Consider the following 16,772-nt stretch of genomic DNA (forward strand, 5'->3'; position numbering starts at 1 on the left):
TTACTGGGAATCTCCAAACTCAATTTCGACGATCTAGTTTTACATGTAACGTCAATGAGAAATACACAAAATCGAACAGTTAGAAACGCTGTTGGTATTCTTCTTTTCAAGTTGAAGTCCTGTTTATCGAATGGGTTAATTGCTGGCTACTCTTTGTGGATTTCGATGTAGGCGACAAGTAGCCGAAATCGTTGAAAGTGCTCGAAAAGCGATTATGAAAGATTTTGTTCCACACAACCTTGGTTTTGACCATATTTATTTACTAGACAAAATGTCATAGATAATCATACGACAGATATATCGAAACAGCTGTTTTCAGATCCCATATCAGACACTGTCATATTAGTTCTAGACGGTACGTATATATACATACAAAAAAGTTCAATGTATAAATTCCAAAGACTTTCTTATTCTATGCACAAAGGACGGCCTTTGGTGAAACCATTTTTGGTGACAACAACAACCGGATACATTTTAGAAGTTTTGGGCCTTACTTAGCAAATGGTAGAAACAATGACGCTTCTATAATAAAAAATATAACGGAGACAAATAAATGCAGTATTTTGAATTTTCTCAATGAAAACGATGTTCTGGTAATTGATAGAGGTTTTCGCGACTCCATTGATTTTCTAAATGAATGCGGGTTCAAAACATAAATGCCAGTCTTTTTACCAAAGTCCTGCACACAACATTCTACATCTGATGCAAATTCATCACGATTGGTTACTAAAATCCGATGGGTAGTGGAGGCTGAGCAAATGGTCGACTTAAAAAATGGCGATTTTTGGACAATGTGGTGTGTAATTTGCACATTCCTTCCATAGATGACTATGTTAGAATTGTATGTTCTTTGATCAATAAATACAGACCACCCTTAAAATCAGATGATCCAAACGATCTTGGTAATGGTTTCCAAATGTTAATGATGGGAAAGAAAAATGAAAATGTCTTGAAAAATCTCTGTGATATGGAACCACATTACAAATATCGTGCTAACTCTAAATCCTGGAAGAGAATCGATGCACATGATGCTGCAGTTAATTTTCCCACTCTGTCGGAAGAAGATGTTAGACAATTAACTTTTGGAACCTATCAAATTCGCCAGGCAAACTCTTACATTAGAGAACATGTTGATGAGACTGGTCAGTACGCTATTGATGTGTCACAAATGGAATCCGACCTGATTCACTGTAGGCTTCAATCTAGACACTCGAGCAATACCCTGTACAATCTGTGGATTAAGTTCACAGATTGTGCCGTGACATCATGGTACTGCCAGTGCAAGAGCGGAGCAAGAACTTTGGGTTGTTGCTCTCACATTTGTAGTGTGATCTGGTACCTGGGTTGCTATCGCCATAACTGTAATGTTATTGAAACCAGGGGGTATGAAACAAGTGTTGATGATGCAGGGGAATACGTTGATGAATCTGAATGATAAATATTAACTGATCTTTGCTTTGTTTATATATTTAGGTTAAAATATCTTCAAAAATACTGTTAAATTGATGCAGGGATGCAGATCATTCCTTTTCAACTGCATTATTTTTATTATTTACACTGAGATAAATTATATGTTTAACAAGAATAGAATTCTAGGGTCCCCCGCCGGTCAAGCAGTATACTAGTATCGAGTCTATCGACCAAGGCTGATTTTCGAACTTGACCAAGGTATTAGTGGTATAAACATTTGGTATAAATTTAATGAAAATCCGTCAAAATTTGTAGGCATGAGAGCGCTTACAAGGTCAACTTTTGGATAAAACGGAGTCATTATTGTGGTCAAAGTCCCATAACTCCAACAAAAAGTATCGACCAATGCTGATTTTCGAACTTGACCAATGTAATAGTAGTATAAACATTTGGTATAAATTTAATGAAAATCCGTCAAAATTTGTAGGCATGAGAGCGCTTACAAAAAAGTGTGACGGACGGACACACGGACCCACAGACACACGGACCCACGGACGGACGCCCGGCATTTCTATGTCCCCGCACCGCGTTGCGGCAGGGGACAATAAAATATTGTTAGAAAGTAATCAACATTACCATTTAATTAAACTCTTTATGAGTTATTGTCATTACAAATTTGCCAGTTTTAAATTATATAAGTATATATAGATACTACAAAATTTAAACGCACTTACGTCTTCCAAATGTCGATTACTCATCTCTCGCAGTTTTGGACATTTTCATTTGGACAATACTGTCCTCCGTTTAAACGCCTAGTTAACTCGTACGTTTATAAATTCGTATAAGAAAAAGACTGTGCCTTTCATTTATAAAAACTTGAATCCGTTTTACTCAATGATGCTTTGTGTTAAGTTGAAATGAAATTGGCCCAGTGGTTCTGGAGAGAAGTCGAAAATGTAAAAAGTTTACAGACAGACGGACGGATGGATGGACAGACGGACATCGGACAAAAAGTGATCAGAAAAGCTCACTTGAGCTTACAGCTCAGGTGAGCTAAAAACTAAACATCATCCAGCATCTGAAACCTATGGCTAAGATTCAGCATTCAAGACTGTCAGGTGCATCAATATCATAGGACGCATCATCCATGCAAGTTTAGTGAAATTAGAAGCAGTAATAACTTAGATATCATCATCAGAGGTAACTTGTTTCAAAAACTTTAAAGAGACTTGGACACGATTTGAGATCATTTTAATTTTTTATGTATAAAATGGTTAACTGGTGCATTTTAAATGTACAATAATACATGTAGGTCCTGTATAAATAAAATCCATTTTTCCTCCTGGATATTCTTATGTTTATAATCATTAGTCCCTTTTCTAACAGGATCATTTTATAGTCATATCACATGTTGAGTATTGCAGTTCTCAAAAAGATCCCTAACAATTGTTTATATATGGGATAAAAAGCTACATCAAACTTTGAACCTTCTTGTGAGGCGGAAGAATTGTCCTGGAGCCAAAGTCTTAACACTTATAAAGAATCATCTGACTGATTAGTTTCTGAGCAAAAGATTTTTAAAGATTTACTGTATATATTCCTATGTTAAACTTCGATCCCCCATTGTGGCCCCACCCTACCCCCGGGGGTCATGATTTTCACAACTTTGAATCTACACTACCTGAGGATGCTTCCACACAAGTATCCGCTTTCCTGGCCGATTAGTTTCTGAGAAGAAGATTTTTAAAGATTTACTCTATATATTCATTTGTTAAACTTCGACCCCCCTTTGTGACCCCACCCTCGGGTGAACTAAAAAGGTTTAGTTTACAATTCAATAAGTTGGTTTCTGGAAGAACAGACTTTGAAAATTTTCGTTATAAATATTGACAATTTTTTTTACTTTTTTATTCTTTAGCTTTTAAGATCTGTGTACAAACATAGAATTGTGAGCAAATCTCTGTATCTTGCCTATAATTCAAAGCTTAACACTAAAATATGGTTAGTAAATAGAAATTGTAAACAATTAAACACAAGAAACATGCACTACATGTCTAACAAATAAAGAACACAATTTATTTTTTCGAAATGAATCATATATATACATGTACACACCTCACAGCCTTATTAACATAATCGGAACCTTTCTGGTTTTTATATTCACGAAAGAATGAAAAAACCCGAGAAAGTCAAAACTTCGTATATCTCGGGATTTTAACGAGACCGGTCTAATACTCGTGAAAATCGAGAGAGGAGTTTAAATGGAAAAAGTAAGTAAACGTTTTTGTATCTTATATTGGCAAGCTTTTAAATTATTTAAAGTTGCAGAACAATTGTTTATTAATGTGAAGTCGAAGTTTGGGGTGATTAGCCTTATCTCGTTAAATTTTGTTCAGCATGAAACAGTCTGAACAGCCATCCTCGATTTTGTCAACAATCTAAAACGTGCTAAGGAGTAGTCATTCGTCGGTAAGAACATACTTACTTACATTGTTAAACTACTCAAAAACTCTTTTAAAAGCCTACAATGCATTAAGTCTAGTACACATGTTACAAAAATGTCGATAATTAATGGTCGTTGTGAAATGTGACTTGAAAGACATGTTTTAGTATGAAATGTGTATGCAGGTGTATTATAGTCAGTTTTTACACATATTGTTACGTAGCATACGTTAAAAAAATATTGTATGTTTTTCCTAGAATATTGAGTTTGTGTCAATCATGCTTTCAGTCATTTCCATACAGAATTTCCTCGACACGTACAATGTACACTGTACATGTGGTTTTGATATCTGTATCTCATTCAAACTGTTAACTTTATGTCTTATTTATCTATTAACGATGAGAGTGTTTATGAATCAAGGGTCTGCATTTGTTATGTAAATATAACATTATACGATTGAGAGTATGAGAGAGAGATAGACTCAGAGAGAGAGGGAGAGAGAGAGAGTGTGTGTAATTACAGTGTACATGTAATTGTTATTGATTGCCCTGCTTCCATGAACCATATATATATTTCAACAATGCCACATTGCACTAGAAATATTGCTGACAAAGATGTTGAGAGAGATCACGGAGAGAGAGAGAGAGAGAACGAAAAGCCATATAACAAAGGACTATGTGCGGTATGGTCAAATATCTGCCCCCGATTTCAACCAATTTTTAAATTGTATCGTATAAATATAAAATCTTCCCAAATCATTGTATAGAGAATTCCTATAGCTTTGATGTTGATTTTAGTCATCATTGCCCATTCGCTGTCAATCTATGACGTCACCTAAATGACCCAATTCCCGGAAATATGCAAACAAATGAAAATATTCTCATTTTTGCTCTATATTTTGCATTGGGAAGTATAGAGCGCAGGTCTGCTCAAGTGCGATTTTAACATATGTTTTTCTTCAGATAGTTATACACATTATACTAATCAAAGGCCGGAACGGCCACAAAGGCGTCGAGCTGACATTTTCTTTAATATATAATGATATCAATAATTTAAATTTCTGTACTAATATATATAGTCGTTTATCAAATAATATTAGAATAAAAAAGGAAATAAATAACGTTTTGTGCTGTTTCAAAAACAATGATCAGTATATTTCGTTATAAAATAGGTAGTGATGAGTTTATAATACAATAACTCATCATGGTTACAAAAATCAAAGAAATTTCAAAGTTGAAAAAAATTATTATTTTCTTTCTGCTTTAACAAGTCTTTGCACATTTCACAGGCTCATAATTTGAATACATTAACAGTGTGTCCCTAATTATAATAATAAAACATACTTTTATTTATTTCAATTCCCGTTTAAAACAAGATTACCTATGCTATGGTTGTTTACAAACAAATCCACAACACGTGCTATCTAAAATGCTCGACCAAACCAACAGAACTGCATTATCATGTTTATTAATTGCAACAAAATCTATAGATAAGTTTATCGCTTACAATTATTTTGGAGACCATGCCCGATAACAAATACATTTACATATCAAATTTTATTTCTATCGGGCACAGTCTCCAATCAAAATGTAAGCGATAATATTTTAGTGAATGTTTACATTGCACCTAATTGTATTCATCTGCCATTTCTTGATTAAGCATATGCAATGAGTTGTCAATAACCAGGGAGGCAAAGTTGGTTTTTTTGTACACAATTTAGTTGAATAAAAGGAATACAAATCTTGTAATACGTTTAATACTTCAAGGAACTTATTTTTTATGCGCATTAAAAAGGCGGTGCAGTGCATGAATTTTTGGACGATTGCCAATCCAGACGATCGCTAGAAGGCTGCCGAGCATTAGCTCGACGCCTTAAAAAATGGTACTTGAGCAAGCCTGCGCTCGATGTTTCCTAGTCGAAAAACCATCGGAAAACACCCATATTTTGCCACAAATCATCAATTTATCAAATAATGCAATCTTCATGACGTCATTTCTACATTATGACGTCACTGTGGTGATAACCTTTTTCACATTTATTTCCAACATGATTTTAACTATCTTTCACCTTATTTTTAAAGCTCTTTCTTAAACTTTGATTTGGGGGGCAAAAAATGCATAAAACCGCACTTAGTCCTTTTATAGTTATATGTCATTTCCCACTTAATGAGTTGTTATAGCTGTTATCATGGTAATGTTTTGACCATGTCTCAGATACTGCATGTGCCCATAAAAAAGTGTAATCTAGGACAACCCCTTTTGTTTTGATAATGACAGCATTTAGCTTTGTAATGATAGCTAGTGTATCTTTTTTCTTCTAATCTACAGATTTACCTGCGGCTTCCAGATGATCTGAAGATCGGGAATATAGAAAATATTATCAATTTGATATTGCTAATGACCCAGTCATGTCTGCTGAAGCCCAGAAGGTACTTCTTTGTCATGTAATAAACTTACAACTTGTCTTCCATATGTAGATATATTTGGTTTAAGCTGATTGAAAGCCAAGCAAACTTTAAGAGATGTGTTTTACACTCTCTGAGAAAATGGGATTTGCAGTAATCCCATGAATTTCTTATGCTGGAAATATGTTTTTCAGATTAGTTTTTGTTATTGACGCAATCATATTTTGGTGTACATAGAATGTTGACAGTTGAAACTCATACAGACAATCATATGTTACATAAGTGTTTATGACTTTGATCTTTGTTCAATATATTTAATATCTTTCTGTCCACTGGATATCTAAATATCTTTGAAGTTACACCATTGAAGTTACACATTCATTACATTTATCATGTGTGTGCAGAATTGATTGAGCCAGGTTTCCTGATGTTGTCATATAAGTGATACATTGTACTGCTTTAAAAAGTACCCTGTATATATCACCTGTGACTTACTGGTATATTAGTACATATTTCATTTGTAAAATCATTTGACAAATTTAAAGTGTTTTGTAGTACTGAAATGTTTTTATGGCTTTTGAAATTACTGAAAGTACATGCACATGATGCAACTATCTTTTGACGCTGTATATATAACAAAAAGAAACTGTCAGCTGGGTTTAAAATTAGTGGCAAAATGATGTAATACATGTATGTACAATATTAGAAAAGATTACATTGTTAGTAAATGCACATTCCATAAATAACTTCATTGAATATATACATGTAAGTATTTGATGTGTGCACAATGTTTGCAAAAATTATATGTAATTCTCTTAACACTTTATGTTTATTCTATTTTAGTTTCCAGACCATGACATTAATGAATATTTCTTGAATGGAATGCATGAGGATTAGAATGGAACCTTATTCTGCCCTTTTACCAACCATCTTTTCAAGATTTATGGAGCCAACTACAGAAGAATTTGATCTATACACATCATTCATAACATTCTTATTTATGTTGCATAACTTTAAATGTTACTGGATGAATTGTGTTCACATAATGAATACCAGCAAACTCTTTATCGAGTGCACTTAATTTGTATTTTTCCTACCCATCCATCTAACATATGTTTTTATATAACATATTCATATACATGTAACATTTTTGGAAACAGCTATTTTTTTTAAATTGGAATTTAGCCTTACTATTTTATGCAAGTTTTTTTTAAAGGGACTTGGACACGATTTTAGATCAAAATTTTGTTTTCAATTTCCTTATGCATAAAATGATTTACTTGCACATTTTGAATAATTGACCATAATTTGAATGTTAGAAGTCAAGTTATAAGAGAGATACAGGGTTAAGAATTTATTGTTATGTAAACAAAGCTCGAGTCTTATGTTTGTTTACAAATAATATAAAGTATGAAATTACCACTTCTTTGAGAAAATGATTCATAGAAAAGAAGGTAAACTGATTCGATGTGATCATAAATGATATTATTAATAGAAAAAAGCAACATTTGAATGAAACTTACACCAATAAAACACATGTAAATAATAACAAGACTCGTGCTTTGTTTACAAAACAAAGAATATTTAATTCTTTATCTTTCTTTTAACTCAGTATTTGACTTTCAAATTTTGACAAAGCATTAAAAATACCCATATCAACCATTCTAAATATTGAAAATGGAAATATAAAATTTTGAATTTTAAGCTCAAATCGTGTCTAAGTCCCTTTTATATACTCTTTTGTATACAAACAGAACAAAAATACTTAGTTACAATGGGAAATGGACATAATATATATAAAAGTGTCTGATAAAAGTATAGGTCTTGTTCATGAACAGAAGAAATTGACAGAAAAATATTCAGTTTTAGCCATGAAATACAAATATTAATATTTTTTAAGAATATTATTTAATCTAAAATATTGCTATCAAAGGGCACCTGCAACAAAAACTTTAACCTGGTCCAACAACCTTAACCTCCCCAGCATCTGAAATTTAGGACTCAGATTCAGCATCCAAGTCTTTCAAGTCCATAAGTAGGTCCAGATGCATCATCCATGCAAGTTTGGTGAAGATAGGACAAGTAATAGCTTAGATACAGGACCTGCAACAAAAACTTTAACCAGGTCCGGACGCAGACGCCGATGACGAGGGTATAGCATAAGCGAAAACTTAGTATAGTATAGCATATATAGCATAGTATAGCGAAAACAATATAATATTATATTACAATATCATATTACATAATACATCATAACATTGAAACATATGATATTATATTGTATAATATAGTATGATATTGTATGATACTGTATCATTTTTGAAACATAATATGATATTGTATCATATGATACAATATAATTTGATACAACATTGTATATCAAATGATACAATATTATGTGAAAAAGTAAAATATATAATACTACATTATATTAAACATATTGTATCATATGATACAATAATATATTTTACAATATCATACAATACAATTTCATGTGATGTGATAATATATAGATTATTACATGGCAATTTTTATATCGCATTCTATATTAGCCCGAGGTCGCTATATATCAGCCCGAGAGCCGTCAGGCTCAATGCTACCAATTTGTTATGATTTTTATATCATATACTTAGAGAAAATATCAATAAACAATAAAAAAACATAAAGTGATAAAAGATTATTGATAACAAATATCTCTGTGTCTATATATTCCATCTCTGATAAACTTTCCTGAAATTTTGCGCCAGCTGTTTGTATACAAGGTTGACGTCAACGTAACTATTTGACGTCATACTCGAAGATCGGAGTTGAACGGTGCATTCCGAACTCTACGTCACAATAGCTGATAATTAACGGAAAGGGATGTGATATAACATCCGAGGATTGCCGGAGAGGGGTGTGATATAAATCTTATATCACACCCTAGGGTTTATATCACACCCCTAGGCGAATTTTTGGTTTATATCACACAGGGCAGAAATGGGTATATTTTCTATAAGTATACAATATATATCGTATTAAAAATCAATATCATATTATTCAATATCGTATGATACGATATTATATATTGTTATACTTTCATGTTAAATACTGAAATCTGATTGGTTAAGACGCAGTTAATAATATTTTCTATTACCCTCAGCGATAGCAACGCACTTAGCAACAGGTAACATTAAATCAAAGGCCTGAAGGGCCATAATGGCTTACTGGTTTGATATGACTATATTTACATGGATCGAGTATGATTCCCTCTATTTCTTACGGAAACTTAAGTTTATTTATAGCTCTATAGAAAGTAACTATAGCTACATGTAATTCATAGATCTATAGAAACTAACAGGACCGATATCAACATGCCCCATTTGTTGATTGGTCGAACCTTAGTGACCGAAACAGACAGGATTGAAATCTAGACGCCTCTTTTATCAATTGGTTGAAACCACCATTGCTTTTAGGAAAATCATAGACTGCATGAAATAATTATGATGATGTCAGACTCAAACTCCAATATGAGACAATTTGCTTCTTTCTTTTATCCAACGACTGAAGTACATTAACTGTAAATTCATACAACGATATAGGACACAAAAAACACTTAAAAACAACATGCTCTCAAATATAAATATACCTTGTATTCCTACGCATTATGAACTTGCGCGAGAGTTGGTGCACGGTGCGACGTAACAGCGCCACAGCCAGCGCGAAATCACTGCGCGTAAAAATAATATAACCAAATGATGAAAAGTACTGCATGTTATGTACTATAATTAATGAACTCTCATGAAATCTACACCAACAAGTAGTATTCCATTTTATTTGTATTTCATAAATGTATATTTATTCATATTTTTCTGGGTTTTTTCTACTTTTTTAAGAGGCTGACCTTTACAAGCTTTTATAAGAAATATAGATTCACAAGGCAGTTCTAACGCCTTCTGTTTTATTTTTTTCCCCTTTGTACAGAGATAAACTCTTTGGAGGAGGGGGGGGGGGACAAGAAACAGGCAGAACTATTCAATTACAGCAAACTTGTTTTGACACCAAATTTAATTAAAATTAATTACTGCACTATAACTTTGCAGTCAATCTCTCTTCACATGACATGTGTACACAGTCATTTTCAGAGGCATACTAGTACTATACGATGTCTCTATGTTATAGTAATATGACATCGCTTCTGTACATGACTTGCAATCAAGCTTAACTGTATATTGTTTTCTTATTTGAGTACATTTGGTCTCAAGTTTCCAATATTTTTACGACAAATAAACAGTTCAATCATAGCACAACCAAGGTAACTCCATCGAGGGAACATTGTGCTATTTTTAGATCTTGGAAAATCCCCAACATTCGATAATGACGGAGGTGTCGAAGAAGGCACATTCTATTAAAACAAGTAGTAATTGCCCATCTATATATGCATTTATTACCGATTTATAATCCCAGTTTCAATATATCTCAATCATAAGTTCAGTCCTTTAACCGTTAAACACTTTCCCCCTTGCTGAGATCGATGTCGATCGAAGTTAGCGACGCTCCCTGTGGGTGCAAACGTTTTTATGAAGATTGAACGAATTAACGACAAATTTACATTTACTTATCACTGTTAGGATCTGAAATAATTGGGAAAAGATTTTTTGCTTATTTATAATACATGTATGCATAGCGGAAAGCATGACGACACTGTGTGATGCATGGCGGGGGCCTATACCTCTATGCAAAAACGGCCTAGGGAAAACACTGCATTTAATATTCATTCGCGTTAGATTTCGAGTTTATTTAAATAAAGTCAATTCATATTGGTTACAATAACATAAGTGATAATAACATATGGAAAATATAATCTTGCTAAAAGATATTTATTTTGAACAACAAACAGTTAACTTTGCAACATTCGAATAGAACTATTTTTTGTCGCGCATGTTCAGATAACTGAACTCTTTGCCGTAAAGATTATCCGGCAACTAGATGGCCGTAAGCCATAAAAATGTTACATGCGCGAAAATTATGCGTGTACGGTTCGCTGTAGAATTCACGTTATTCACTGTATGAACGGCACACGTGTTCGATGTGAATGCGTAGTGAGGCAGCACTGTATGTGCAACATAATAAAGATATCTGGAAAATCCTTTCACAAAATAAACATATTTTGTATTTCACTGATTGTTGTTTTCTTTATTCTTTACTACAAACATTTTACTACAATGTGTAGTTCATGCATTTAGAAGTCCGTGCAACCTGAATGCCTCGATCGGAAAGCAACCGACTGTACCTTTCTCAACCGATATATATACCCCAGTGGTAGTAGAGGAGCGATCGAAACTAATATGGCGACCAAATGCTTTTATGAGTTCATGTCAGCTTTAAACATGTGACCTGTTCCAAACAAGAGGCCCATGGGCCACATCGTTCACCTGAGAAACAATAGGTATGATAAAATCAGCTTAATGGAGTCATAATACAAACTATCTGGACAATGTACAATAATACATAATACATACTTTGTATCTACAGTACCTGAGGATGCTTTCACATAAGTTTCAGCTTTCCTGGCTGATTAGTTTCTGAGAAGAAGATTTTTAACGATATATTCTATATATTCATATGTAAAACTTCGACCCCCCCCATTGTGGCCCCACCCTACCCTCAGGGGTCATGATTTTCACAACTTTGTATCTACACTACGCTTGACTGATAATGACCTTCAGTAGTCTTGATCATCAAGACGTTTAGGCTTTACAGTGAGGATAGATAAAGATAAGCGTCTGAGTGACCAACCTAAATACAAACATTCGCACAAATTTGGAAAAAAAAATGTGTTGGCATCAGGAATTGTTTAATCGCCATGTGGGCCCCTGGAATTGCATTTTCAAATCGCCCACACGAAAACTTAGTTGCAAATGGCGAGTGGGCGACGGTTAATTTCAAACCCTGTTACACAGTTCCGACGACACATCCCTTGCTACAGTGAATTGTATCAAAAAAACAGTCCCCTGCAACTTAAGACCATTGCATGACCCTGATCTAGGGGTCTGAATGAATTTCACATTTTAGGTGGGCTTCATGAATGGACATTATAACCAACAGTTTGGGGTTTTTTCCAACATGTGTGCACAGTTTTGAGTATTTGAATTTTTTTTGGCATATCTGCATGGCTCTGACAATGACCCCCTGGTGGTTGTCATTTTCACAATTTAGAATCCTCTTATCCTAGAGATACTTTAATTCAAAGTGGTAACAAATGGCCCTGAAGTAATCAACAAGAATTTAAAAATGTTAAATTGTAAACGCACAACGTACATCCATGGGCGAAGACCAATTGCAGTAGGCCATCTGAGTGACTCAGATGACCTAAAAGCAATACATATAAAGGTGAAACGATATGGCATTATATAGAGCATATATTAAATTAATACGGCACATATTAAACGCCCACGATAAAAAGTGGTTTAGTTATGACTAATACTTTTAGACTTCACAGTTTACAGTGATTATGATATGAGCATTTAATATAATGTAGTTTAAGATTTAATGAACTTGAGTCTCGACATTTCAAGATATAAGAATGGATTCTAAAGGCTACCAATTATTGGGACTAAAAAAAAAAGAGTACGACTGCTTGATCGGTGCTTCATTTGTTGAAGTCAATTTAATCATGTCAATAAAATCACAACTCAAATTATTAATATTCTTATCATCCCTTCAAGATCAAACTTATAAACATTTGCAATGAAAGTTATCATAGGTATATTGGCAATACAAAGTTGTTCATTCTGAGCTTATTCATTGACCTTTGTTTTGAAACTCAAATTCTTGGCTTGTGAAGTAACACAAAAATCTCAAATAATTATAACTTGGCTTTGTTTGTGTACAATAATCAACCTCATCATAACATACCTGTTAACCCTCCCGCATTGCGCGGGAGACTCCCGCAAAACGGCCTAAAAATCTAAGATCCCCCGCATCCAACCTATCTCCCGCGCGGGAGACAAATTTCTCCCACAATCGTATTTGTCTTCCCCATACCCCCCCCCTCCCAATTCTGAATCTTTACATGCAAATTTCATCAACCATTGTGGGTTTTTCTCTGATTTTGAGCTTAAAAAAAGCTGCTGTGTAGCTTGAATATATTAAAATCCATCCAAGTACTGTCTACCGTGATCATGGTATGATGGTATGACATGTTATAGTCCAGTTTACTTTTTACGATTACTTCCGGTTTTGACTTAAATCAGTTACGTATTTAGTTATGATAAATGAAAGCTTAAAACATCTTGATTTTACTCTGTAACACCAAAGAAAACAATACACAGCCAGTGGTGTCACTTAACAGGTGCACAGGTAAAGCACCCAAGCCACGTGCAGTGAGTCGTGACTAATTCTGTCTGGCCAGCACCTTCGGTAAAACTCAAAGTGAGTTTGGAACACTGGGTGTTTATACAAGCTACTGATAAAAGTGAAGCTCGAGGAAAAAGTGTAAAAGCATTTCACAAGAGTTTTTAAAGTTTATAGTACCGGTACTATGATTTACAGGGATGCTATAGACATTACAACAGAGATCATTTTTAAATGACACTGGAGAAATACATGTTGTTTTGTGAATTAAAAATCTGTCCTATATATAAGGCAAAAAATAATTTTAATGAATATAATTTACTGGTATTTTCTTAACTGGGTTTCACTGCAAATTCAAAATACGCAAAATAAATTTTCTGTGTTTACCCTAGATGTCAGCATGCAGTGATGGTTCAATACTCAACAATAAGAAGACTTAATATAAAAGGTGGCACTATTGACTTCTTGTATTGTACCATGCAAACAAATTAATAGTTTTCTGAACACAACACAAGTTATAATTGCACACTGGTAGTCATAGAAATAATAAAATTTAAAATGATTACAAATGCATTAATTACAATGGTGAAATAAGGTGTCTAACTGTATTTTTAATATATATTTGCATTTCACGTAAAAAAAAACGTCGTTTACGCAAAATCCCCCCTTAGCCAAGTTGGTAAGGGGGAGATTCTCCTACATAGCAGCTTTGAAAGGTTAACAGGTATGTCATAACATATCAGCATACATAAAAATGTATGATACACCCTTCCACATCTTGCACTCAAAAAATCACAAATAATTTTGTGATGTTCGTAATACGCGATTCGTAATGAGCAATCCATTACACATTAAAATAAAAGGACGACTGGGATGGCGCGGCGACAGCCATTGCATGCTATCAATTTGTGACGTCATATGACACGTTTAGCCTAGAATCAACTTGAATATGCAAAATTCGGTCGAAAAAAGAAACTTGTTTAATCAAGCCTAACCAAAATAAATAATACTATTGCACAATATCAGTATTAGTACAGGAAATACTCCCTACCTTCCAAGGGTCACCTTGAACCTGTTTGTCGAAGCGATGAAATTATGTTCAGCTTCCCCGCCATGTACATTCGGAAACCTACGTTTTTTTTGAAAAGTTCCGAAATTCCATTTACCATTACGAGCCCGATTTAATTACCCCAGTCATTAATTCAGTCGTTATCACTATGTAGCATTTGACCAAACATTATAAAAAGTAATTTTAAAGAAATGACATTACATCTCTCTCTCTCTCTCTCTCTCTCTCATTTTAGTCTGTCTTTTTGCTTAATGCTTAAACATTATTTTATATATTTGTTTTTGAGGAGTGAATTTTTACAGATTCTCAGTTTATGTATTTTTTATTAACCACAGGCTCCGCCTGCTCCATTTTAAAATTTTCTCTTAATGAAAAAAAATCCGTGTAAAATAATCCGCCGGTGCCTGACGGTCGTGACGTTATATTTTACATTTGCTAGAACCTCAACATATCAATGCAATATACACATTTATCATCAATGAAGATCTTATATTTTCAAAAAAAAATCTGAAGAAAAAAATCTTTTTACTCTGTGCGTGTTTGTTTATTTATTTTTTTTTGGGGGGGGGGGGTGTTTTGTTTGTTTTGTTTTGTTTGTTTTGGGGTTTTTTTTAACAGCCTTTATAAAGTAGCTTTTTCTATCAGAAATCATTCATTCATTTATTCAATCATTGATGTCAGGCTTAAACAAATAAAATATTTTCATCAACAATTCGTCTATTTAAAGCTAGTTCTAAAGACTTTAAAATTTGCATGCTTGTTGAAAGTTGCGCTCTATACATGTATTTGATTTTCCTCAAAAAAGAGAGAATAAAACTTGTGCAACCATTTGACCGATTAAAATGATTGAGTTCTGCAAAAAATAGCTTCACTCCTTATGTCATACAAAGTAAGATACAGGTATATAGACGAAAAATATTTCATGCTATATATTAGTATGTATATATCCTCTCTCTCTCTCTCTCTCTCTCTCTCTCTCTCTCTCTCTCTCTCTCTCTCTCTCTCTGCATGTTTGTGTTGTAAAGTCTCATCTGCATGTCTGTCTATTCATCTGTCCATCCATCTGTCATCCCCTCTTTCTCTCACTCTTTTCTTGTCTACTTATATCTTTTACTTGCTACCCATCTCTCTCTCTCTCTCTCTCTCTCTAGCTCTCTCTCTCTCTCTCTCTCTCTCTCTCTCTCTCTCTCTCTCTCTCTCTCTCTCTCTCTCTCTCTCTCTACCTCTCTCTACATGTTTGTGTTGTAAAGAATCATCTGCATGTCTGTCCATCCATCCGTCCATCCATCCATCATCCCCTCTTTCTCTCACTCTCTTTTCTTGTCTACTTATATCTTTTACTTGCTACCCGTCTCTCTCTCTCTCTCTCTCTCTCTCTCTCTCTCTCTCTCTCTCTGAGACTCTCTGTCTCACACACATACATACACACACAAACGCACTGTATCTCTCTCTCTCTTGATTTTTTTCTCTCTAAGTCTGAATGTCTGACTGTCTTTATTAAATTAAATGCTGTTTCTGTTCATGTTTACACTTATTCCTATCACATTTCTTTCTTTCTTCTTCTTTTCTCTGTTTTGGTATGCCTTGGTCTCTCTCTCTCTCTCTCTCTCTCTCGCTCTCTCTCTACATGTTTGTCTCTTAATGTCTCTTTATTTGTTACCTCTTTGCAACTGCATGTCCATCTATTCATCCATCTGTTTGTTTCTCCTTCTCCTTCTCTCTCTTTCTCTTGCTCCTTTTCTTGTCTACTTATATCTTTTACTTGCCATTTATATCTTCTCTCTCTCTCTTTCTCTCTCTCTGTATGTGCATGTATGTTTAAGAAATAAATGGCAATTTAAAAAGTTCATTGGGATATGAACTTGGTTGGTCACATGATCAAATCCTGTAAAGCTAGGAGGGCTTCTCAGAAGATTTGATCAAGTACCATCCAAATTTATATCCTGGTGAATTACTTAACATTGCTAACATTGTATATATATGTTTGATAATACCATATCATTAAAATGATGTTTTTTGTTTACAAATTTATGCAACTGTCAAATGATAAGCATGTGCAATTATCATGAAAAAGTTTACACAGAATTGATTAGTTCATATAATTAAAGGA

At 33.9% G+C, this 16,772-nt stretch overlaps 1 long non-coding RNA gene across 1 annotated transcript; it reads left to right on the forward strand.

Annotated features, from left to right (window-relative positions):
* The first annotated feature begins 3,696 nt into the window (after positions 1 to 3,696).
* LOC128172299 (uncharacterized) lies at positions 3,697 to 8,170 on the forward strand. The gene is made up of 3 exons (XR_008242243.1): positions 3,697 to 3,879; positions 6,182 to 6,282; positions 7,102 to 8,170. It is a non-coding gene; the product is annotated as an uncharacterized LOC128172299 (long non-coding RNA).
* The last annotated feature ends 8,602 nt before the right edge of the window (positions 8,171 to 16,772 follow it).

Source organism: Crassostrea angulata, chromosome 2 (assembly GCF_025612915.1).
Source record: "Crassostrea angulata isolate pt1a10 chromosome 2, ASM2561291v2, whole genome shotgun sequence".
In the NCBI taxonomy this organism is placed as follows: Eukaryota; Metazoa; Mollusca; class Bivalvia; order Ostreida; family Ostreidae; genus Magallana; species Magallana angulata.